The sequence below is a fragment of the Polyodon spathula genome, chromosome 24, assembly GCF_017654505.1.
Source record: "Polyodon spathula isolate WHYD16114869_AA chromosome 24, ASM1765450v1, whole genome shotgun sequence".
NCBI lineage: Eukaryota > Metazoa > Chordata > Actinopteri > Acipenseriformes > Polyodontidae > Polyodon > Polyodon spathula.
In genome coordinates this window covers 18,383,461-18,406,210 of record NC_054557.1, presented here as the reverse complement: position 1 = coordinate 18,406,210, position 22,750 = coordinate 18,383,461, and the positions used below count along the sequence as shown (strand labels likewise).

Genomic DNA, 22,750 nt, shown 5'->3' with positions numbered 1-22,750 from the left:
TGTCTTAGCTTTATATAAACCAAAAAACAACAACATTTGGAGTATGTAATGCAGTAAAACTAACAAGAAAGAAGAAAACATTTACAAAAAACCCAAAATATTTACAAAAAACTTAAAAACGGCAGAGTCGTGGCAGCAACGTGTTACAATGGGGCTATAGAGGGTGAAACACAGACTGGATACACTTAGCAGTTCATTCTGGAAAATACCAGAAGTGCAGCGATGGGAATCAGACTCCTATTGCACAGCAGTGTGATCCAGTCCAGGTTTCACTACCAGCTTGATCAGCCCCCAGTGTGTCTAGAGAACAAGCTCAGCTGTGTCTTACTATTAAACTGATAATAACACTAATCAGTCCTTTGCAATGCAATAGGAGGTTTACTTACTTCCATCAATCCGTGTAGATAGATATATGACACACAGATAGAGGGTGATCTAGACACAATAGATGATTAGAACACTACAGAGACATAGACACATAGACACACAGCTATCTAATATAGATTTGACAGAGGCTAGACAGTCTAGAGCTGTCTGTAAGCTAGATTAGACAGACAGACAGAACGTAAGACTGTAGATAGCTAGACAGACAGACAGATAGACAGATACACAGACAGATAGATAGACAGACAGACAGACACATAGATAGACAGACATAGCTAGACACACAGATACACAGACAGATAGACAGACAGACAGATCTAAGGCTCCTACTGCATTGCCAGGGCCTAGTTATTTTTATAATAAAAGTTAGTTAAAATTCCCCATCCCACACCCACACAGAGCCCGGCTCGAATCAGGGAACACATTATAATCAGCTTCCCAGAGCAGCGCGGTACGCATCTAGAAGAGCCAGCCTCTGTATTTACACTGTACTGAGCTGTGTGGCTCTGCAGGTAACCAATCCGAATCTCCGGATTTGAGATCCACTCCCAGCCAGACACGACCAAGGCAGGGCCCGGAGCCCGGCTTCACTTCTGCAGCTCAGGGAGCCCGGGGCCACTCTGCGGCTCTGAACTGATTTCAGCACGCTGCGCAGCACACCAGGGGAGACTAGGGGTTTGATACAGCTACCTCACACTCTCCCCCTGGTCTCCTGACGCCAGCGTTCCACAAAAAGGGGCTTCCTGTTGAACTCAGGGAGCGAAGCAGGGTTCTCAAAAAATAATCATTTTTAAAAAAAAAATTAAAAAAGATATCTACTGGTTTGGGTTAGGGGGAAGAAAAAAAAAGTAAAACTGACAAGATATCAATTTAAACAAAATATTAAAAAAAAGATAATAAATTCTGGTTTGTTAATTTTATTTACAAAAAAAGTAAAACCAAAGAAAACTGCTTCACAAAAAATGATACACGTGTGTGTATAAATATTTACTCTGTGCTGCTGGTGGTGGCGATGGGGGTTTGGTCAACATCGCTGGACAGTTCTACCTCCACAGTGCTGCCCTCCCCAATTCCAACATCCCCCAGTCCACTAGTGCCCTCCCCCAGCCCAGCAGTGCCCTCCTCGTCCGCCCCCTCCCCGCTCCCGCTGCTTTCCCCCTCCCCAGCCCCGTAGTGAACCTGCTTCTGGTGCCGGTTCCTGCTCCTGGCGTCCTTGAACCCGAGTCCACAGTCCTCACAGCGGTACGCCCGGCCCTGCTCCTCCGGGCTGCGGTGAGCTCGCTGCTGGTGGAACCGGAGTCCTGCCAGGTTGGCGAAGCCCTTCCCGCAGACCCGGCACACGTAGGGCTTCTCCCCGGTGTGGGTGCGCTGGTGAGCCCGCAGGGCGCCCGACTGGGAGAAGCTCTTGCCGCACTGGGGGCAGCCGTAGGGCCTCTCCCCGGTGTGGGTGCGCTGGTGGGCCCGCACCCCGGCCAGGTGGGGGAAGGCGCGGCCGCAGAAGGGGCAGGCGTAGGGCCGCTCGCCCGAGTGGATTCGCTGGTGAATCCTCAGCGAGCCGGACTGGCTGAAGCTCTTCCCACACTCCTGGCAGGTGTGGGGCCGGGCCCCCGAGTGCACATGCTGGTGCACACGCAGGTTGCTGCTGCTGTTGAAGAGACGCCCGCACTCGGGGCAGGGGTAAGGGGTGGGGGCGGCGCCCCCCGCTGGCCGGGAGAGGCGCCGGGAGGAGGCTGGGCAGTGCGGGCAGCAGTAGCAGTGGCAGGGCTTGGCTGCTGACTGGCCTCCAGGCTGCTGCTGCTGCTGCTGTTGGTGCTGCTGGAGCTGCTGCTGCTGCTGCTGCTGCTGCTGGAGTTGGTTAAGCTCCGAGGAGGCGTGGAAGGCCCCAGCCTCGCCCGCCAGCAGCCTGCCCCGCCCCGCCTCGTACTGCTCCGGGTGCAGCCTCTTCATATGCCGCTCCTTCCACTTGAGATCCGGGAAATCGATCAGGCAGTCCGGGCAGTGCCGGGAACCGACTGAGAGGAGCGGAGAGAGGAGAGAGGGGAGAGCGGAGAGAGGAGGGGAGACATTGTTACTGTTGTAATTAGAACGTGCTTCCTATTGCACAGCAGGAAGTCGCCTTGGATAAAGCAGACATCTGCCAAATAAATACATAAATAATAATTGCAGGCTCTTCTACCAAACCCTGAGACGAGAAGCTGCACTCACAGGGGCCGCTGCTGCTGCTGCTGCTGGCTGTGGAGGGGGTCCCCCTGCTTTGCTCTGCAGGTCCCAGCTGTGCCAGTGGCTCCAGTAAGCCCACCATGGTGTAGACTGGCTTGGGGCCTGGGGGGTGGGGTTTGAAGGCCAGGAGCCCGGGCTGGGGCCCCCCCTCGCCGCTGAAGGCTGGTTTGGCGGCGGCCGCGGCGGTGGTGGGGGTGGAGGTGGCGGTGGTATTGGGGGTGGCAGAGGCAGCCACAGGTTTGAAGCTCAGCCCGGCTGCGTTCTCCCACATGGTCCTCACAGCCTCCTGCTGCTGCTGCGAGGCGTCCTTCCCTCCCGGCGCAGGGTTCGAACTAGAAGCCATGAGGTCACCGATGAACTGGTGCATCTCGAACCAGGAGCAGGGCCCTCTCTGAGAGACAGGAAGAACAAACAGCGAGGACAATGAGACTCCCGCCGCACAGCGCTGCGATCCGATCCTGCTTTCGCCAGGAGCTAAATAATCAGACACACCTGAGCTTGTTAGCTACACACACTGGGGACTGATCAAGCTGGTAGTAAAACCTGGACCGGATCACACTGTTGTGGAACAGGAGTCTGATTTCCCATTCCTGTTCATTTGTGTCAATACAGAGATCAACAGGGATGGGAATCAAACTCCCGTTGCACAGCAGTGTCATCCAGTCCAGGTTTTACTAGCAGCTTGATCAGCCCCCTGTGTGTCTAGCTAACAAGCTCAGTTGTGTCTGATTATGAAGCTCCTGGTAAAACCAGGACTGGATCGCTCTGCTGTCTGACAGCCTGATATTTTTAACACAGGATAAACAAACACCTTGCCCTGTGGGCATTTCATCAGGACTTAATATCCCTCCAAACTTACAACCATACAGAGAATTTAAGAAGCCGCCGCTAACCAAATAAAGAAGTAAAACGACAGCCGCTCTGAAGCCGGGCAGCAATGGGTTACAGGAGAGCCGACGCGACGCCTCCGCGGACCGGGTATTAATAACCCGTCTCGACCGCGTTTAAAAATAAAACGAAAAGTTAACGGATCGAAACGTAACGTTTACTTTCTCAGCCTCAGATATGAGCAAACGCATTGCAAACGGCGGCTCGGTGCTCTAAACGGCGCGCTGTATTTTCTTGCCCCAGTGTAATTAACGCTTTTATTTGCATGCTGTTGTTGTTGTTTTTTTTGCATATAAAATGAAAGCCTGCATACTCACAGCGCTCGGGAGAAAACGATCTTTCTCCATTTGAAAAGAGTACATGAGTTTTGTTGTGGCCGCGCCTTTATTTTCCGCGATGCTGTTTGAAACGCGCCCTTTCTTTACCGTTTAAAGAACGCTGTTTTATTTATATATATATATATATTATTTTTTTTTTTTAATTGTTTTTAAATACTTTCTTTTCTTCGGCCTTCAACTTATAACGCGGACGGGCCGCCGCAGCAACAGCAGCATCGAGACTCCATTTTTTTTTTTTTTTTTTTTTTTTTTTTTTCGTTACGTTGTCAATGACGTCCCAGCTACGCGCCCCGATGGCCGATGGGATTTGTAGTTTATTGTCTAACGCCATTTTTTTTATTTTTTTCAAAATTGTTATTTGTACCTCTTTTTTTTTCCCAACCACTGGCTATGCCAGTATGTGAATTTTAATGTTTCAGAATTCCCCTCTATGACGTCTTTTATTATTATTAATATTGCAATGATCAGGAGCCAGGAGTTTGAGCAGGGTTAGAAACTCACACTAGCCCTGCTGCTGCTGCACCCAGTCCTGGGGTTCAGAGCTCCCCTCAATGAAGTCTGTTATTATTATTAATATTGCAATGATCAGGAGCCAGGAGTTTGAGCAGGGTTAGAAACTCACACTAGCCCTGCTGCTGCTGCACCCAGTCCTGGGGTTCAGAGCTCCCCTCAATGAAGTCTATTATTATTAATATTGCAATGATCAGGAGCCAGGAGTTTGAGCAGGGTTAGAAACTCACACTAGCCCTGCTGCTGCTGCACCCAGTCCTGGGGCTCAGAGCTCCCCTCAATGAAGTCTAGTATTATTATTATTAACATTGCAATGATCAGGAGGCAGGAGTTTGAGCAGGGTTAGAAACTCACACTAGCCCTGCTGCTGCTGCACCCAGTCCTGGGGTTCAGAACTCCCCTCAATGAAGTCTAGTATTATTATTATTAATATTGCAATGATCAGGAGGCAGGAGTTTGAGCAGGGTTAGAAACTCACACTAGCCCTGCTGCTGCTGTATTCCCCTCAATGAATATTGAAATGATCAGGAGCCAGGAGTTTGAGCAGGGTTAGAAACTCACACTAGCCCTGCTGCTGCTGCACCCAGTCGGTTCAGAGCTCCCCTCAATGAAGTCTAGTATTATTAATATTGCAATGATCAGGAGCCAGGAGTTTGAGCAGGGTTAGAAACTCACACTAGCCCTGCTGCTGCTGCTGCACCCAGTCCTGGGGTTCAGAGCTCCCCTCAATGAAGTCTATTATTATTAATATTGAAATGATCAGGAGCCAGGAGTTTGAGCAGGGTTAGAAACTCACACTAGCCCTGCTGCTGCTGCACCCAGTCCTGGGGTTCAGAACTCCCCTCAATGAAGTCTATTATTATTAATATTGCAATGATCAGGAGCCAGGAGTTTGAGCAGGGTTAGAAACTCACACTAGCCCTGCTGCTGCTGCACCCAGTCCTGGGGTTCAGAGCTCCCCTCAATGAAGTCTAGTATTATTATTATTAACATTGCAATGATCAGGAGTCAGGAGTTTGAGCAGGGTTAGAAACTCACACTAGCCCTGCTGCTGCTGCACCCAGTCCTGGGGTTCAGAGCTCCCCTCAATGAAGTCTAGTATTATTAATATTGCAATGATCAGGAGCCAGGAGTTTGAGCAGGGTTAGAAACTCACACTAGCCCTGCTGCTGCTGCACCCAGTCCTGGGGTTCAGAGCTCCCCTCAATGAAGTCTAGTATTATTAATATTGAAATGATCAGGAGCCAGGAGTTTGAGCAGGGTTAGAAACTCACACTAGCCCTGCTGCTGCTGCTGCACCCAGTCCTGGGGTTCAGAGCTCCCCTCAATGAAGTCTATTATTATTAATATTGCAATGATCAGGAGCCAGGAGTTTGAGCAGGGTTAGAAACTCACACTAGCCCTGCTGCTGCTGCACCCAGTCCTGGGGCTCAGAGCTCCCCTCAATGAAGTATTATTATTATTAACATTGCAATGATCAGGAGTCAGGAGTTTGAGCAGGGTTAGAAACTCACACTAGCCCTGCTGCTGCTGCACCCAGTCCTGGGGTTCAGAGCTCCCCTCAATGAAGTCTAGTATTATTATTATTAATATTGCAATGATCAGGAGTCAGGAGATTGAGCAGGGTTAGAAACTCACACTAGCTCTGCTGCTGCTGCACCCCTCAGAACTCCCCTCAATGAAGTTGAGTATTATTAAAAGTCCTGAATATGTGATTTTAAGAGAAGGGATTTATTGATTTTGAACACACACAAAGACTGCAAGCAAAGGCGCACGCAAAACTAATACAAATCGGCTTATTTATTTAATAACATACTTAGAAACTCACACTAGCCCTGCTGCTGCTGCACCCAGTCCTGGGGTTCAGAGCTCCCCTCAATGAAGTCTGTTATTATTAATATTGCAATGATCAGGAGGCAGGAGTTTGAGCAGGGTTTTTTTTTTTTTTTTTTTTTCTTTGATACATAAAATCATTAAAAACCTCAGAAAAGGTTTTCAGATATCAGCTGGACAGCAGCTAGCATCCCGCAGCACGCAGATCAACACTCAACGCTAACAACGACTCACAAACAGACCCTCGTTACGATGACGTCATCGCAGAGCAGTGCAACACGGACCGGTACATACCGTACCTTGAGAGTCAGTCCAGGGGTTTCTGTGAAATTTTAATGAGGATTAGTTTACCATGGTTTGTCTTTAAATATGCTTTACCAGACCTCTCTGTGCTTTACAATGCTTCCGTGTGCTTTACTAGACCTCTCTGTGCTTTACAATGCTTCCCTGTGCTTTACCAGACCTCTCTGTGCTTTACAATGCTTCCCTGTGCTTTACCAGACCTCTCTGTGCTTTACAATGCTTCCCTGTGCTTTACCAGACCTCTCTGTGCTTTACAATGCTTCCCTATGCTTTACCAGACCTCTCTGGGCTTTACAATGCTTCCCTATGCTTTACCAGACCTCTCTGTGCTTTACAATGCTTCCCTATGCTTTACCAGACCTCTCTGTGCTTTACAATGCTTCCCTATGCTTTACCATACCTCTCTGTGCTTTACAATGCTTCCCTATGCTTTACCAGACCTCTCTGGGCTTTACAATGCTTCCCTATGCTTTACCAGACCTCTCTGTGCTTTACAATGCTTCCCTATGCTTTACCAGACCTCTCTGTGCTTTACAATGCTTCCCTATGCTTTACCAGACCTCTCTGTGCTTTACAATGCTTCCCTATGCTTTACCAGACCTCTCTGTGCTTTACAATGCTTCCCTGTGCTTTACCAGACCTCTCTGTGCTTTACAATGCTTCTTTACCTATGCTTTACCAGACCTCTCTGTGCTTTACAATGCTTCCCTATGCTTTACCAGACCTCTCTGTGCTTTACAATGCTTCCCTATGCTTTACCAGACCTCTCTGTGCTTTACAATGCTTCCCTATGCTTTACCAGACCTCTCTGTGCTTTACAATGCTTCCCTATGCTTTACCAGACCTCTCTGTGCTTTACAATGCTTCCCTATGCTTTACCAGACCTCTCTGTGCTTTACAATGCTTCCCTATGCTTTACCAGACCTCTCTGTGCTTTACAATGCTTCCCTATGCTTTACCAGACCTCTCTGTGCTTTACAATGCTTCCCTATGCTTTACCAGACCTCTCTGTGCTTTACAATGATTCCCTAAGCTTTACACACCTCTCTGTGCTTTACAAAGCTTCCCTATGCTTTACCATACTTCTCAGTGCTTTAAAATGCTTCCCTATGCTTTACCAGACATCTCTGTGCTTTACAATGCTTCCATATGCTTTACTAGACCTCTCTGTGCTTTACAATGCTTCCCTATGCTTTACCAGACCTCTCTGTGCTTTACAATGCTTCCCTATGCTTTACCAGACCTCTCTGTGCTTTACAATGCTTCCCTCTGTGCTTTACTATACCTCTCTGTGCTTTACAATGCTTCCCTATGCTTTACCAGACCTCTCTGTGCTTTACAATGCTTCCCTATGCTTTACCATACCTCTCTGTGCTTTACAATGCTTCCCTATGCTTTACCATACCTCTCTGTGCTTTACAATGCTTCTCTATGCTTTACCACACCTCTCTCTGCTTTACAATGCTTCCCTATGCTTTACCACACCTCTCTGTGCTTTACAATGCTTCCCTATGCTTTACCAGACCTCTCTGTGCTTTACAATGCTTCCCTATGCTTTACCAGACCTCTCTGTGCTTTACAATGCTTCCCTATGCTTTACCAGACCTCTCTGTGCTTTACAATGCTTCCCTATGCTTTACCAGACCTCTCTGTGCTTTACAATGCTTCCCTTTGCTTTACCACACCTCTCTGTGCTTTACAATGCTTCCCTATGCTTTACCAGACCTCTCTGTGCTTTACAATGCTTCCCTATGCTTTACCACACCTCTCTGTGCTTTGCAATGCTTCCCTATGCTTTACCAGACCTCTCTGTGCTTTACAATGCTTTCCTATGCTTTACCACACCTCTCTGTGCTTTGCAATGCTTCCCTATGCTTTACCAGACCTCTCTGTGCTTTACAATGCTTCCCTATACTTTACCACACCTCTCTGTGCTTTGCAATGCTTCTCTATGCTTTACCAGACCTCTCTGTGCTTTGCAATGCTTCCCTATGCTTTACCACACATCACATTTCAGATTGCTGTAATTTAAGCAGATTAGTCTTCTTGTATAAAGCACTTGGTTCACTTTAACATTCTGGCCTGGTTCTAGAGCAATCTTCTGACTGGTAGCAGGAGGGATTTTACGCAGAAACAGCTCAGAGAAAATTGGTATCAGTAAAGAATCTAATCTGCGGGTTTGTGGTCTGGGTGTTGTGAGCGCGGTCAGTAACTGCGCCATTTCTGATTGTAAAAAGCAGGGCTGGGTTTGTTTCGTTTTCTTTTGAATCCTTGGCCCCCCCCCCCCAAAAAAAATCATGTTTTCTGTAACCTACAGAACAGGAAGTGATTGATTCGGTACCAGGAAGCAGTAACGATGAAGTAGCGTTAAAATATCGACCAACAGAGAGAGTACAACAAGCAGCTGAAAAATATCTTTAACACAAGGCAAGGGGAAGTGTGGATAAGGGACTCTACCTATATCTGAAGGGATGGAAATAAGACTTCTATTGCATAGCAGCATGATCCAGTCCAGGTTGTACTGTGTGCTTGACAAGCCCCCAGTGTGTCTAGGTAACAAGTTCAGGTGTGTCTTATTCTTAAACTCAAGCATAAGGATCGAATGACAAATTAATAAATGCGTGGATCAATGATGCAATCTATCACAATTACACAGGCGTGCCAAGCTTCAATTAGTTACACTGTAGTTGTATTTAATTACAGATTTACAACTGTGGTTCACCCCCATGTCTGCCCACAATACAGAATGCATTTTATTAAAAACAAGGTTCAGAAAATCAAGTTTAAAATGCAGTTTCGTTTGTCTCGTCCCTTCTTGCAATGCAGCTGGCTCCTGGAGGAGACTCTGCGTCTCGTGTCAGTGTGTGTTTCTCATGGTTTTTCATTTGAAACTGTTCCTTTTTCACACGTCCTGGGTAATATAGTCACTGTGTGTCTCGTCTATTTCTTCTGTGTGTTTTAATGGTGGGCGTTCTCCTTCATCTTCCTCACTTGTCATTTTCTACCCTTTCTTAGAAAACCATTTTGTACAGAAACTGCCAGACAGATGGTGTGTTTACAACTAATAAAAACTATTTATGTTAATGTTATGTTAATGTTACAAAAAATATTCAGCTATAGTGTGTGTGTTATTACTTTCAAAACAGTCACTCGTTTCCCACATGGAGTTATCGATTTCTCCTGACTCGCCTTCACACCAGGTGCGGAATACTTTCCTTTCTGCATATTAGGAGGCTGTGTGTTCCACCGTTTAAAGAAACGGGCTTGTAAACAGCAGGACCCGGGTTCAAATCCCAGCTCAGCCACCGACTCGCTGGGCGGGACCCTGAGCAAGACTCCCTGTGTGGGACCCTGAGCAAGTCACTGAACCTCCTTGTGCTGCGTCTTTGGGGTGAGGCGTTGTTGTGAGTGACTCTGCAGCTGATAGCTCACACACCCTAGTCTCCTATCTTGTAAAGCGCTTTGTGATGGTGCTCCACTGTGAAAGGTGCTATATTAAAATAAAGATGATTAGTTTTATTATTCCTGCTCCCAGGCACTGACAGCATTGACAGCCTCAGTTAAACTGACAGTAGAGAAGCCTCTTGGGACGTGTCAGTGTCACGCCCGCTTTCTGACACAATCACAGTGCAAGAGAGTTGAAGAGCAATTTTACCATTTAAAACACATGCTCTTCATAGTGATGCACAGCACAGCAATTGCACAGGGATCCATAATGCCAGGTAAAGGTTCTTCCTCAGGAGTGAAAAGTCCCATTGAACACAGTCTTAAGGCTTCTCTTCTCTGTGGAATTGTCAGTGTTTTTGAATGGCTTGTTTAAGACTGTAACTCGTCCCACAGTCAGAGCATTGATACTGTTTCTCTCCTGTGTGAGTTCGCTGGTGTGTTTTCAGGTCTCCTGACTGATTGAAACTCTTCCCACAGTCAGAGCATCGATACGGTTTCTCTCCTGTGTGAGTTCGCTGGTGTGAAACAAGGGTACCTGACTGACTGAAACTCTTCCCACAGTCAGAGCAGCGATACGGTTTCTCTCCTGTGTGAGTTCGCTGGTGTGAAAGCAGGTTGGATGACTGACTGAACCTCTTCCCACAGTCAGAGCAGCGATAAGGTTTCTCTCCTGTGTGAGTGCGCTGGTGTTTTTTAAGGTCTCCTGAGTGACTGAAACTCTTCCCACAGTCAGAGCAGCGATACGGTTTCTCTTCTGTGTGAGTTCGCTGGTGTGTTTTCAGGGCTACTGAGTGACTGAAACTCGTCCCACACTCCGAGCAGAAACATGGTTTCTCTCCTGTGTGAGTTCGCTGGTGTGCTTTCAGGGTTCCTGACTGACTGAAACTCTTCCCACAGTCAGAGCAGAGATACGGTTTCTCTCCTGTGTGAGTTCGCTGGTGTTTTTTAAGGTGTCCGGACTGATTGAAACTCTTCCCACAGTCAGAGCAGCGATACGGCCTCTCTCCTGTGTGAGTTCGCTGGTGTGTTTTCAGGGATATTAAGTGACTGAAACTCTTCCCACAGTCAGAGCAGAAACATGGTTTCTCTCCTGTGTGAGTTCGCTGGTGTGCTTTCAGGGTTCCTGACTGACTGAAACTCTTCCCACAGTCAGAGCAGAGATACGGTTTCTCTCCCGTGTGAGTTCGCTGGTGTTTTTTAAGGTTTCCTGACTGACTGAAACTCTTCCCACAGTCAGCGCAGCGATACGGTTTCTTTCTTCTGTGAGTTCGCTGGTGTGTTTTAAAATGCCCAAACTGGGTGAAACCTTTCCCACAGTCAGGATATTCTGCAGCACCCATCCTTGCTTTAACTGCTGGACTGGAACCTGCAAAATATCAACAGGAAAGAAAGTAAGAGGCACTGCTTGTAGGTTTAGGGTATGTGGCTGGGTGCTGGAGTGGATTCAAGCGGGGGAGTTTCAGCTGTGAGGCTTGCACTGGGTTACACCCGCTTAAAAACACAACGTTAAACACACTGTGGAGATCATGCAATCTAGAATGACAATGTCACAGCTACTGGGAGTCACTCACCTGCTAGACTGCATTCTGAATGAGAGCGCCCGTCTTCCTTTCCACCTCCTTGCGTGCTGTTGGGAGAGCCTTCCTCTCCAGCGCCTTGCTCTCTCACGCAGATCCTCTCCAGCACCACGCTACACTCCCGCAGGCGTACAGGCTCCAGCTCAGGGATGTTTGGTTTCAAGTCCTCGGATTCTTCCTTCCCCGGTTCCAGGAGATCAAACTCTACTTCAGGGGGCTCCCATTTAATAAGGACAGTTTCCAGCACCTCTTCTTGTTTCACAGGAAGGGGTTCTTCTGTCTGGGGGATCTCCAATTCATTGTGCTCAGCCTTAACCTCACAGACCTCTGGCTGGCTGCTGTCACATTGCATCTCACAGAGCTCCTGTTTAATGGGGAGGGAAGCCAGCCCAAAGAACTCCACTGTAAAGGGGAGAAGTTCAAGTTCAGGGACCTCCTCTTTAATCTGGACAGACTCCATCTCCACACTGTCCATGGCAGCACACGGGACTCTGTTTAGCAGCTGCTGAAAAAGAAAAGCATTTATTTATTTACAATACAATTGTAGAAAGAATTGACAAATAGATAAGTAAGCTTGCTGATGTATTGTAAGGGTTTTAATTAATTAGCACTCTTAATTATTAATTACTCCCAGCCAAGCTAAAAATCTGGAAAATAAACTCCAGTTGACAGTGGTGTTATCACAGCCCAGACAGCAAAAAGAAGGGAGGTCATGATTGTTGGGGACTCCATATTGAGAAACACAGCAAGTTCAATTCGTAGTTTGGACCCCCTTACTACAACAGTGTGCTGCCTTCCGGGAGCCTCGGTCAAGCACATCACTGAGAACGTGGACAGGCTCCTAGAACGAACAGGAGACAACCTGGTAGTAGTCGTCCACATCGGTACAAACAACATTGGAAGAGTCTTCCCAGACCAAAATCCCTGCAAAACAAATTCAGAGAGCTAAGAAGGAAATTAAAAGAGAAAAACAAAACTGTGGTATTTTTTGGTATACTACCGGCACCTTGCAAAGGACCATATGGACAGCTGGAAATAATTAATCAAAACGCATGGCTGAAGACGTGGTGCACACGGGAAGGCTTCACCTGTCTTGATCATTGGACCACATTCTACAACGAGGACTATCTGTATAGACGGGACGGACTGCACTTAAATAACAAGGGAACCAGTCTACTTGGAGAAAAGATCCTCGAGCAGGTTCAGAAGCATTTAAACTAGAAAGGAAGGGGGGAGAAATCAACAAAAAAACAGAAGGGAGACCGCATCAAAACAAGAACAACAACTCAGGTAAGACAACCATTAAATGTATTTATCTAAATGCTAGAAGTATCAGAAACAAAATTCTAGAACTTGAAGCTACTGCACTGTTGGAAAACATGGATTGAGAATTGATTAGCAGTTTGCTACGCATGTGGACTGGCAGAGCTATACTGGTGTTCTTTTCTGAAAGGAGACTAATATTGCAGATAGCAGACTGTTTGGTTCAAATTGCATGTACTGCTAACCACTGATAGAGACGTTGTGTCTACAAACTGCCCAACAATGACTGCAAGCTAACGAGATAACAATGCTGTGGACTAGAAGGGGCCAGGCTGTAAGACTTTGGAATGCAAAGCATAAAGGGGCTAAAAGGCTCCCAGGGACTGGCGTTGGACCCAGAGGTTCTCAGAGACATCGAAAGAGATAATGCCACTGGGATCAAAGGGGCAGATTTATGGACCTTTTTTCTCCAGGAGTGTGAAGAATGCACTGAGTTCAGAGGTTGTCACACTAGACTACACACACACACACACACACACACACACACACACACACACCAAATTAACAGAATAATGTGTTGTACCTTGACCATTGGTTAAGTATCAGAGAAAGGGGAGGTGGACCATCTATACAGAAGGGTATTTAATGTCATGCAAACATTGTAATGAAGAGTATTCTGTCTGTCCTGTACCTGGGACCAGACTCCCTGCATATTTCAATAAACCTGGCAACTGATTGAAGAAAAGGACTCTGTGCATTTTCTTCAACCTACTTAATCATCATCATTTTTTGCAAGTTACTTCATGCACTAACAGGTAACTATGATGTGATAGGTGTTACAGAAACGTGGCTGTCTGAGAGCGATGGGGACGAATATAATATTTGTGGGTATACACTGTATAGGAAAGACAGGCAGGACAGAAGAGGAGGAGGGGTAGCGCTATACATAAGAAACAGTCTTGAAACCCAGGTCTTAAACCTGGACAAAGAAAACAAAGCCGAATCAATATGGGTCAGAATAACGGACAAAAATTCAAAGGGCATAATAATAGGAGCATGCTATAGACCGCCAGATTCAGACGGTGAGCACAATAATCTGTTATACAATGACATTAGAAATGCGTGTAGCAAAGGAGAAGCCATACTAATGGGGGATTTCAACTTCCCCCATATAAAATGGGAAAACCCGGTGGGTAGCACGAAGGATGAAATTGAAATGGTGGAAATGACAAATGACTGCTTCCTAACACAATTTGTCAAGGCACCGACTAGAGGGGAGGCATGCCTTGATTTAGTCTTTTCAAATAACGAAGACAGAATAACTAAAACAGAAGTCAGAGAACCGCTGGCAAACTCAGACCACAACATGGTCTCATTCTAAGTGTTTTTTAAAACCCCAAAAGTAAAAGACTAAAGCTAAGGTTTACAATTTTAGAAAAACAAACTATGAAGGTATGAAACAGAGACTAACAGAAGTAGGTTGGAGTAAAATAGAGAAAACACCCACAGAAGAAGGATGGTTATTCCTCAAAAATGTAGTACTAGAGGCGCAAAACAATTACATCCCTAAAGTAGACAAATCTAAATGTAAAACTAAATAGCCAAAATGCTTTAATAGATCAATTAAAAAAATATTCAGCGAAAAAAGGACCAAAAAGAAAGTACGCAGAAAGAGTACACAGAACTGCAAACGCAAGTCAAAAAGGAAGTTAGAAAGGCCAAGAGATCATGAGATCCTCCCAGTAGTACTCAAAGAAATGAAAGAAGTTATTTATAAACCGCTAACCAAGATCATGCAGCAGTCTCTTGACACAGGGGTGGTACCGACAGACTGGAAAATTGCAAACGTAATACCAATCCACAAAAAGGGAAACAAAACTGAACCAGATAGTTACAGACCAGTAAGCCTGACTTCTATTATATGCAAACTTATGGAAACTATAATAAGATCCAAAATGGAAAATTACCTATATGGTAACAGGGTCCTGGGAGACAGTCAACATGGTTTTAGGAAAGGGAGATCGTGTCTAACTAACTTGCTTGATTTTTTTGAGGATGCAACATCGATAATGGATAATTGCAAAGCATATGACATGGTTTATTTAGATTTCCAGAAAGCTTTTGACAAAGTCCCGCACAAAAGATTAATTCTCAAACTGAACGCAATTGGATTTCAAGGAAACGCATGTACATGGACTAGGGAGTGGTTAACATGTAGAAAACAGAAAGTACTGATTAGAGGAAAAACCTCAGAATGGAGTGTGGTAACCAGTGGAGTACCACAGGGATCAGTATTAGGTCCTCTGCTATTCCTAATCTACATTAATGATTTAGATTCTGGTATAGTAAGCAAACTTGTTAAATTTGCAGATGACACAAAAGTAGGAGTGGCAAACACTGTTGCAGGAGCAAAGGTCATTCAAAATGATCTAGACAAGATTCAGAACTGGGCAGACACATGGCAAATGACATTTAATAGAGAAAGGTGTAAGGTACTGCATGCAGGAAATAAAAATGTACATTATAAATATCATATGGGAGATACTGAAATTTGAGAAGGAATCTATGAAAAAGACCTAGGAGTTTTTGTTGACTCAGAAATGTCTTCATCTAGACAATGTGGGGAAGCTATAAAAAAGGCTAACAAGATGCTCTTATACATTGTGAAAAGTGTTGAATTTAAATCAAGGGAAGTAATGTTAAAACTGTACAATGCACTAGTAAGACCTCATCTTGAATATTGTGTGCAGTTCTGGTCACCTCGCTATAAAAAAGATATTGCTGCTCTAGAAAGAGTGCAAAGAAGAGCGACCTGAATTATTCCGGGCTTAAAAGGCATGTCATGTGCAGACAGGCTAAAAGAATTGAATCTGTTCAGTCTTGAACAAAGAAGACTACGAGGCGACCTAATTCAAGCATTAAAAATTCTAAAAGGTATTGACAATGTCGACCCAAGGGACTTTTTCGACCTCAAAAAAGAAACAAGGACCAGGGGTCTCAAATGGAGATTAGACAAAGGGGCATTCAGAACAGAAAATAAGACACTTTTTTTTTTACATAGAAAATCGTGAGGGTCTGGAATCAACTCCCCAGTAATGTTGTTGAAGCTGACACCCTGGGATCCTTCAAGAAGCTGCTTGATGAGATTCTGGGATCAATAAGCTACTAACAACCAAACAAGCAAGATGGGCCGCATGGCCTCCTCTCGTTTGTAAACTTTCTTCTGTTCTTATCTCACACGCTGCTCAGAGTTAAACTCTTCACTGTAGCGTCTTACCAAACAGCACCTGAAGGGGGCGCGCAAAACACGACTTGGGTTCAGCTTAAGATCTATATAATTCAAACTATACATACATTACGCGTATCATTCCGAGCGTTACTTCACCTGGAAGAACGCTGCGTTTAATTAATAATCGTGTTTATTTATTTATTGAGGAACCCAGCCATGTCACAATGATTTCGGTACATATGCAAATTAGGCGCAGAAATGAAGGTGAACAGGGTCAATTGCATATTATTGCATTGCTCTTAAATCAAACGCAGCTACAGAATCGTTTTCATGAAGTGAACAGGCTATCTATCCATCTATCCATATATCTATATATATGAGACAGAGAGAAGTGTCACTTTACGCTCTCTCGTTTATCACTGTCCACACACTGTTATGTGGAGTTTGTCTGCAGCAGGCAGGCCTCGTATATCTTGCCAATAATATTATTAAACATAAAAACAGCGCTGCCTTATTTTCTATTGCTTTCCCCGGCGCCTTGTGGTTGAATTGCTCCATTTCCAATCGAGTCTGTCTTGTCGGTGCTGCGATGCCGTGTGCATTTACAAATACAGGAGCCGCCGCGCAGCAAACAACCAAACCGCAATTAATACAACCAGAACAGGAATATCACTTACCTTTTCATATCGTTCACGCCTTACAAACTGGCAAGAAGTCTTGTTTAACTAAACTAAAAAGCGTTTACCTGCTGCTGTCTGAGATCGACGCTGCTTCTTCTGGTTAATCTATAGGGCGCATTTCATCTCTTATTTTAGATGGTTAGCGCCCTCTATCTGGAGCCCTTTGTCAGCCTATTTTATTTTGCGTCATCTTTAGTCATTATTTGTAACTTCCCTTTTCCTGTTTCCTTCGCATTTCATCAGTATATTTTCTCTTTTCAGCCTCCCTTCTTCTTTCCCTTATCCCAGCAAGTTCTTGACCTCCTACACCTCCGTTTCCCTCAGCCTCCTCTCCACTCTCCTTCTCTGCTCCTCTTATTTTCCACATTTTAATAAATAATGTTCTACTGCTTCTGCAACTTTACATTGTTCACACTTTCCATCTGCATGCTTCCCCAGTCTCTTCATTGAAAGAGCTGTGCTCAACCCTGACCCTATTCAACGCTCTCCCCTCTTTCCTTCCCAACCCTTTAGTAACCCTTCTGTCATTCAGCTCTTTCTGGATATTATAATGAACCCTTCCTTTCATGCTTTCATCTCCTCTCTCCTGCTGTTCTTTCACGTGGACTCCCCCAGCGGAATCACCCAATCAAGTCTCCTCTCTTTTTAACCCTTTCTTTGCTGCAAGATCTACCATCTCATTGAGAATGCCAGCGTGACCAGGAATCCAAACTAAAATCACTCCATTTCCCATTACAGTGCATTCATTATATTGGTGAGAAACGAGGCTGTGTGCTTCAGAGGGATTTTGTGGACGGGCTCCTAAACCGAGCGTTGCGGGCAGGGCGGGCAGAGTTTAATAATATAATAATTAAGCAATAACGCAGAGTCCCAGTCACGGGCGATACTGTGCTTAAAACATTTATTGTTTTTATAAATAACATTTCTTATTTATTTATAACCCTATTGTTAATTGATAAGATGTATTTTGTTTTTCTTCCCCAAACTTTAAACTGCTGCTGGTTCTCAGCTGTGTGCCTGATCAGGTTCTGGCTACTTAATCAATTATCAGATTAAATAACAAATATGTTTAATAATTACTGTGTCAATTGACAAATTTATGGACGAATTGTTGACCAATTCACGCACTGACAATCAAATTGACAAACTAACGTTACTCCATATATAACAATACGCTCAGATCCCCCCCGGGCGCGCCTGCTGTTTCTCATCACACACCAGTTCCGGCCCTTCTCTCCTTCGCGGCCAAAGGTTTGCAATATAGTTATTCAGAACCGCAGCACTGAAAATGCTGTTTAATTCCAAAGGGAAGGTCAGTTTATATTGTAGAATGTTTTCGGCTTTTGCATTCAAAACTGGCTCCAGTTTGAAATACATGGTTGACAACTTGATATTTGAAATGCTCGCAAAAAGACACAAAAATATACTATCATGTGCAGAAAACACTTGACAGTATTTCAAGGTTAATTATTATTATTAGATTTATTTTTTAATTGAGCCACTTTACAGTATGAATCTATTTGTATTTTCTGCAAAATAAAAACCAGTCACACCCACGCTATCTATTTATCTAGAGTCAGTAGAAGCCATCTGGGGTTATACAGGGAAATCTGAAGCCATCTTTAAATCTGGAAAGTTTTTGGGTTAAACACATAGTACATTATTACAGCCCCCAGGGGCCCTGCGGTGGTGACAGAGGCCCTGCGGTGGTGACAGAGGCCCTGCGGTGGTGACAGAGGCCCTGCGGTGGTGACAGAGGCCCTGCGGTGGTGACAGAGGCCCTGCGGTGGTGACAGAGGCCCCTGCTGAGGCCCTGCGGTGGTGACAGAGGCCCCTGCGGTGGTGACAGAGGCCCTGCGGTGGTGACAGAGGCCCTGCGGTGGTGACAGAGGCCCCTGCGGTGGTGACAGAGGCCCCTGCGGTGGTGACAGAGGCCACAGGGTCCTATACTTTTCATACAGACTCTGGACCTTCATTACTGACTACTTTGCTACATGTTAAATAAAGCTTTCAAAGCCCTGCAACTTATAGCACACACAAGGATTCATAATGCAAGGGTAACGTTTTTTTCCTCATGAGTGACAAGTCCCATCGAATAGTCTTCAAGGTTTCTCTCCTGTGTGAGTTCGCTGGTGTGAAACAAGGCTATTTGACTGAGTGAAACTCTTCCCACAGTCAGAGCAGCGATACGGTTTCTCTCCTGTGTGAATTCGCTGGTGTGAAACAAGGTTATTGGACCAACTGAAACTCTTCCCACAGTCAGAGCAGCGATACGGTTTCTCACCTGTGTGAGTTCGTTGGTGTGAAACAAGGCTGTGTGAGAGATTGAAACACTTCCCACAGTCAGAGCAGCGATATGGTTTCTCTCCTGTGTGAGTTCGCTGGTGTGAAACAAGGTGTCCAGACTGACTGAAACTCTTCCCACAGTCAGAGCAGCGATACGGTTTCTCTCCTGTGTGAGTTCGCTGGTGTGCTTTCAGGTCTCCCGAGTGCCTGAAACTCTTCCCACAGTCCGAGCAGCGATACGGTTTCTCTCCTGTGTGAGTTCGCTGGTGTAAAACAAGGTGTCCTGATCGACTGAAACTCTTCCCACAGTCAGAGCAGCGATATGGTTTCTCTCCTGTGTGAGTTCTCTGGTGGAAAACAAGACTAGCTGACTGCCTGAAACTCTTCCCACAGTCAGAGCAGCGATACGGTTTCTCTCCTGTGTGAGTTCGCTGGTGTGTTTCAAGGCTGCTTGACTGACTGAAACTCTTCCCACAGTCTGAGCAACGATACGGTTTCTCTCCTGTGTGAGTTCGCTGGTGTTTTTTAAGGTTTCCGGACTGACTGAAACTCTTCCCACAGTCAGAGCAGCGGTACGGTTTCTCTCCTGTGCGAGTTTGCTGGTGTGTTTTAAAATGCCCAAACTGGGTGAAACCTTTCCCACAGTCAGGATATTCTCCAGCGCCCGTCCTCGCTTTAGCTGCTGGACTGGAACCTGCAAAATATCAACAGGAAAGAAAGTAAGAGGCACTGCTTGTAGGTTTAGGGTATGTGGCTGGGTGCTGGAGTGGATTCAAGCGGGGGAGTTTCAGCTGTGAGGCTTGCACTGGGTTACACCAGCTTAAAAACACAAAGTTAAACTCAAAGCCTTTACTTCATGTGTAAAAGCAGAGTCAGTAAAGACTGATGCTGGTGAAACCGAGCCCTGGGATCAAACTCTGACTTCAAAGATGTCCTGTAATGTTTCCTCTAACACACGCTACAATTATATATTTTTCAAACAGGAAAAACAAACGGCTAGTAATGTAACCTACACGCTCTCTCCCTCCCTCTCAACCACACTGTGGATATCACGCAATGTCACAGCTACTGGGAGTCACTCACCTGCTAGACTGCATTCTGAATGAGAGCGCCCGTCTTCCTTTCCACCTCCTTGCGTGCTGTTGGGAGAGCCTTCCTCTCCAGCGCCTTGCTCTCTCACGCAGATCCTCTCCAGCACCACGCTACACTCCCGCAGGCGTACAGGCTCCAGCTCAGGGATGTTTGGTTTCAAGTCCTCGGATTCTTCCTTCCCCGGTTCCAGGAGATCAAACTCTACTTCAGGGGGCTCCCATTTAATAAGGACAGTTTCCAGCACCTCTTCTTGTTTCACAGGAAGGGGTTCTTCTGTCTGGGGGATCTCCAATTCATTGTGCTCAGCCTTAACCTCACAGACCTCTGGCTGGCTGCTGTCACATTGCATCTCACAGAGCTCCTGTTTAATGGGGAGGGAAGCCAGCCCAAAGAACTCCACTGTAAAGGGGAGAAGTTCAAGTTCAGGGACCTCCTCTTTAATCTGGACAGACTCCATCTCCACACTGTCCATGGCAGCACACGGGACTCTGTTTAGCAGCTGCTGAAAAAGAAAAGCATTTATTTATTTACAATACAATTGTAGAAAGAATTGACAAATAGATAAGTAAGCTTGCTGATGTATTGTAAGGGTTTTAATTAATTAGCACTCTTAATTATTAATTACTCCCAGCCAAGCTAAAAATCTGGAAAATAAACTCCAGTTGAGTTATATAGTCTACACATGTTATCACAGCCAGTTCAGTGATACAGCACAAAAGGAAGAAAGCTAATTAGCGTCAAAATAATCAGTCCATGAAGTTTAGCAATGGATAATATTAATGGGATACTTCAGCTCCAACGGCACATCTCAATTAGCAGGAAGAGCGAGCACTCAATGTTTTATACTTGTGTATATATCTCCATGATATTTTTACTTGCATGATTTTGTCTATTTTTTCCTGACTGGGAAGAAGCTTTAAGGACGCAGCAGCGAGCTACACAGCATCCACACGACAGAAACAAAAACTGAAAATAAAGCGACTTCACAGCTCTGTACAGCTTCAAACCTGAGGGTCAACCGCAGTGAACGTGTGAATTTAGCACGATACTAATCTCAGGAGCGTCCTCAGCTCCGGACTAATTTAGTACCAACTGCAACGAAAAAAGATGCGTAACAAAGCTGGGGGATTCAGCTAACCCCGAACCATCACACCAGCTCAGAGTTAAACTCTTCACTGTAGCGTCTTACCAAACAGGACCTGAAGGGGGCGCGCAAAACACGACTTGGGTTCAGCTTAAGATCTATATAATTCAAACTATACATACATTACGCGTATCATTCCGAGCGTTATTTCACCTGGAAGAACGCTGCGTTTAATTAATAATCGTGTTTATTTATTTATTGAGGAACCCAGCCATGTCACAATGATTTCGGTACATATGCAAATTAGGCGCAGAAATGAAGGTGAACAGGGTCAATTGCATATTATTGCATTGCTCTTAAATCAAACGCAGCTACAGAATCGTTTTCATGAAGTGAACAGGCTATCTATCCATCTATCCATATATCTATATATATGAGACAGAGAGAGAAGTGTCACTTTACGCTCTCTCGTTTATCACTGTCCACACACTGTTATGTGGAGTTTGTCTGCAGCAGGCAGGCCTCGTATATCTTGCCAATAATATTATTAAACATAAAAACATCGCTGCCTTATTTTCTATTGCTTTCCCCGGCGCCTTGTGGTTGAATTGCTCCATTTCCAATCGAGTCTGTCTTGTCGGTGCTGCGATGCCGTGTGCATTTACAAATACAGGAGCCGCCGCGCAGCAAACAACCAAACCGCAATTAATACAACCAGAACAGGAATATCACTTACCTTTTCATATCGTTCACGCCTTACAAACTGGCAAGAAGTCTTGTTTAACTAAACTAAAAAGCGTTTACCTGCTGCTGTCTGAGATCGACGCTGCTTCTTCTGGTTAATCTATAGGGCGCATTTCATCTCTTATTTTAGATGGTTAGCGCCCTCTATCTGGAGCCCTTTGTCAGCCTATTTTATTTTGCGTCATCTTTAGTCATTATTTGTAACTTCCCTTTTCCTGTTTCCTTCGCATTTCATCAGTATATTTTCTCTTTTCAGCCTCCCTTCTTCTTTCCCTTATCCCAGCAAGTTCTTGACCTCCTACACCTCCGTTTCCCTCAGCCTCCTCTCCACTCTCCTTCTCTGCTCCTCTTATTTTCCACATTTTAATAAATAATGTTCTACTGCTTCTGCAACTTTACATTGTTCACACTTTCCATCTGCATGCTTCCCCAGTCTCTTCATTGAAAGAGCTGTGCTCAACCCTGACCCTATTCAACGCTCTCCCCTCTTTCCTTCACAACCCTTTAGTAACCCTTCTGTCATTCAGCTCTTTCTGGATATTATAATGAACCCTTCCTTTCATGCTTTCATCTCCTCTCTCCTGCTGTTCTTTCACGTGGACTCCCCCAGCGGAATCACCCAATCAAGTCTCCTCTCTTTTTAACCCTTTCTTTGCTGCAAGATCTACCATCTCATTGAGAATGCCAGCGTGACCAGGAATCCAAACTAAAATCACTCCATTTCCCATTACAGTGCATTCATTATATTGGTGAGAAACGAGGCTGTGTGCTTCAGAGGGATTTTGTGGACGGGCTCCTAAACCGAGCGTTGCGGGCAGGGCAGGCAGAGTTTAATAATATAATAATTAAGCAATAACGCAGAGTCCCAGTCA

At 45.3% G+C, this 22,750-nt stretch overlaps 1 pseudogene; it reads right to left on the bottom strand.

Moving 5' to 3' along the window:
• Positions 1–1,296: 1,296 nt before the first annotated feature.
• On the bottom strand, positions 1,297–20,522 carry LOC121298988 (annotated as a pseudogene).
• Between the last annotated feature and the right edge of the window lie 2,228 nt (positions 20,523–22,750).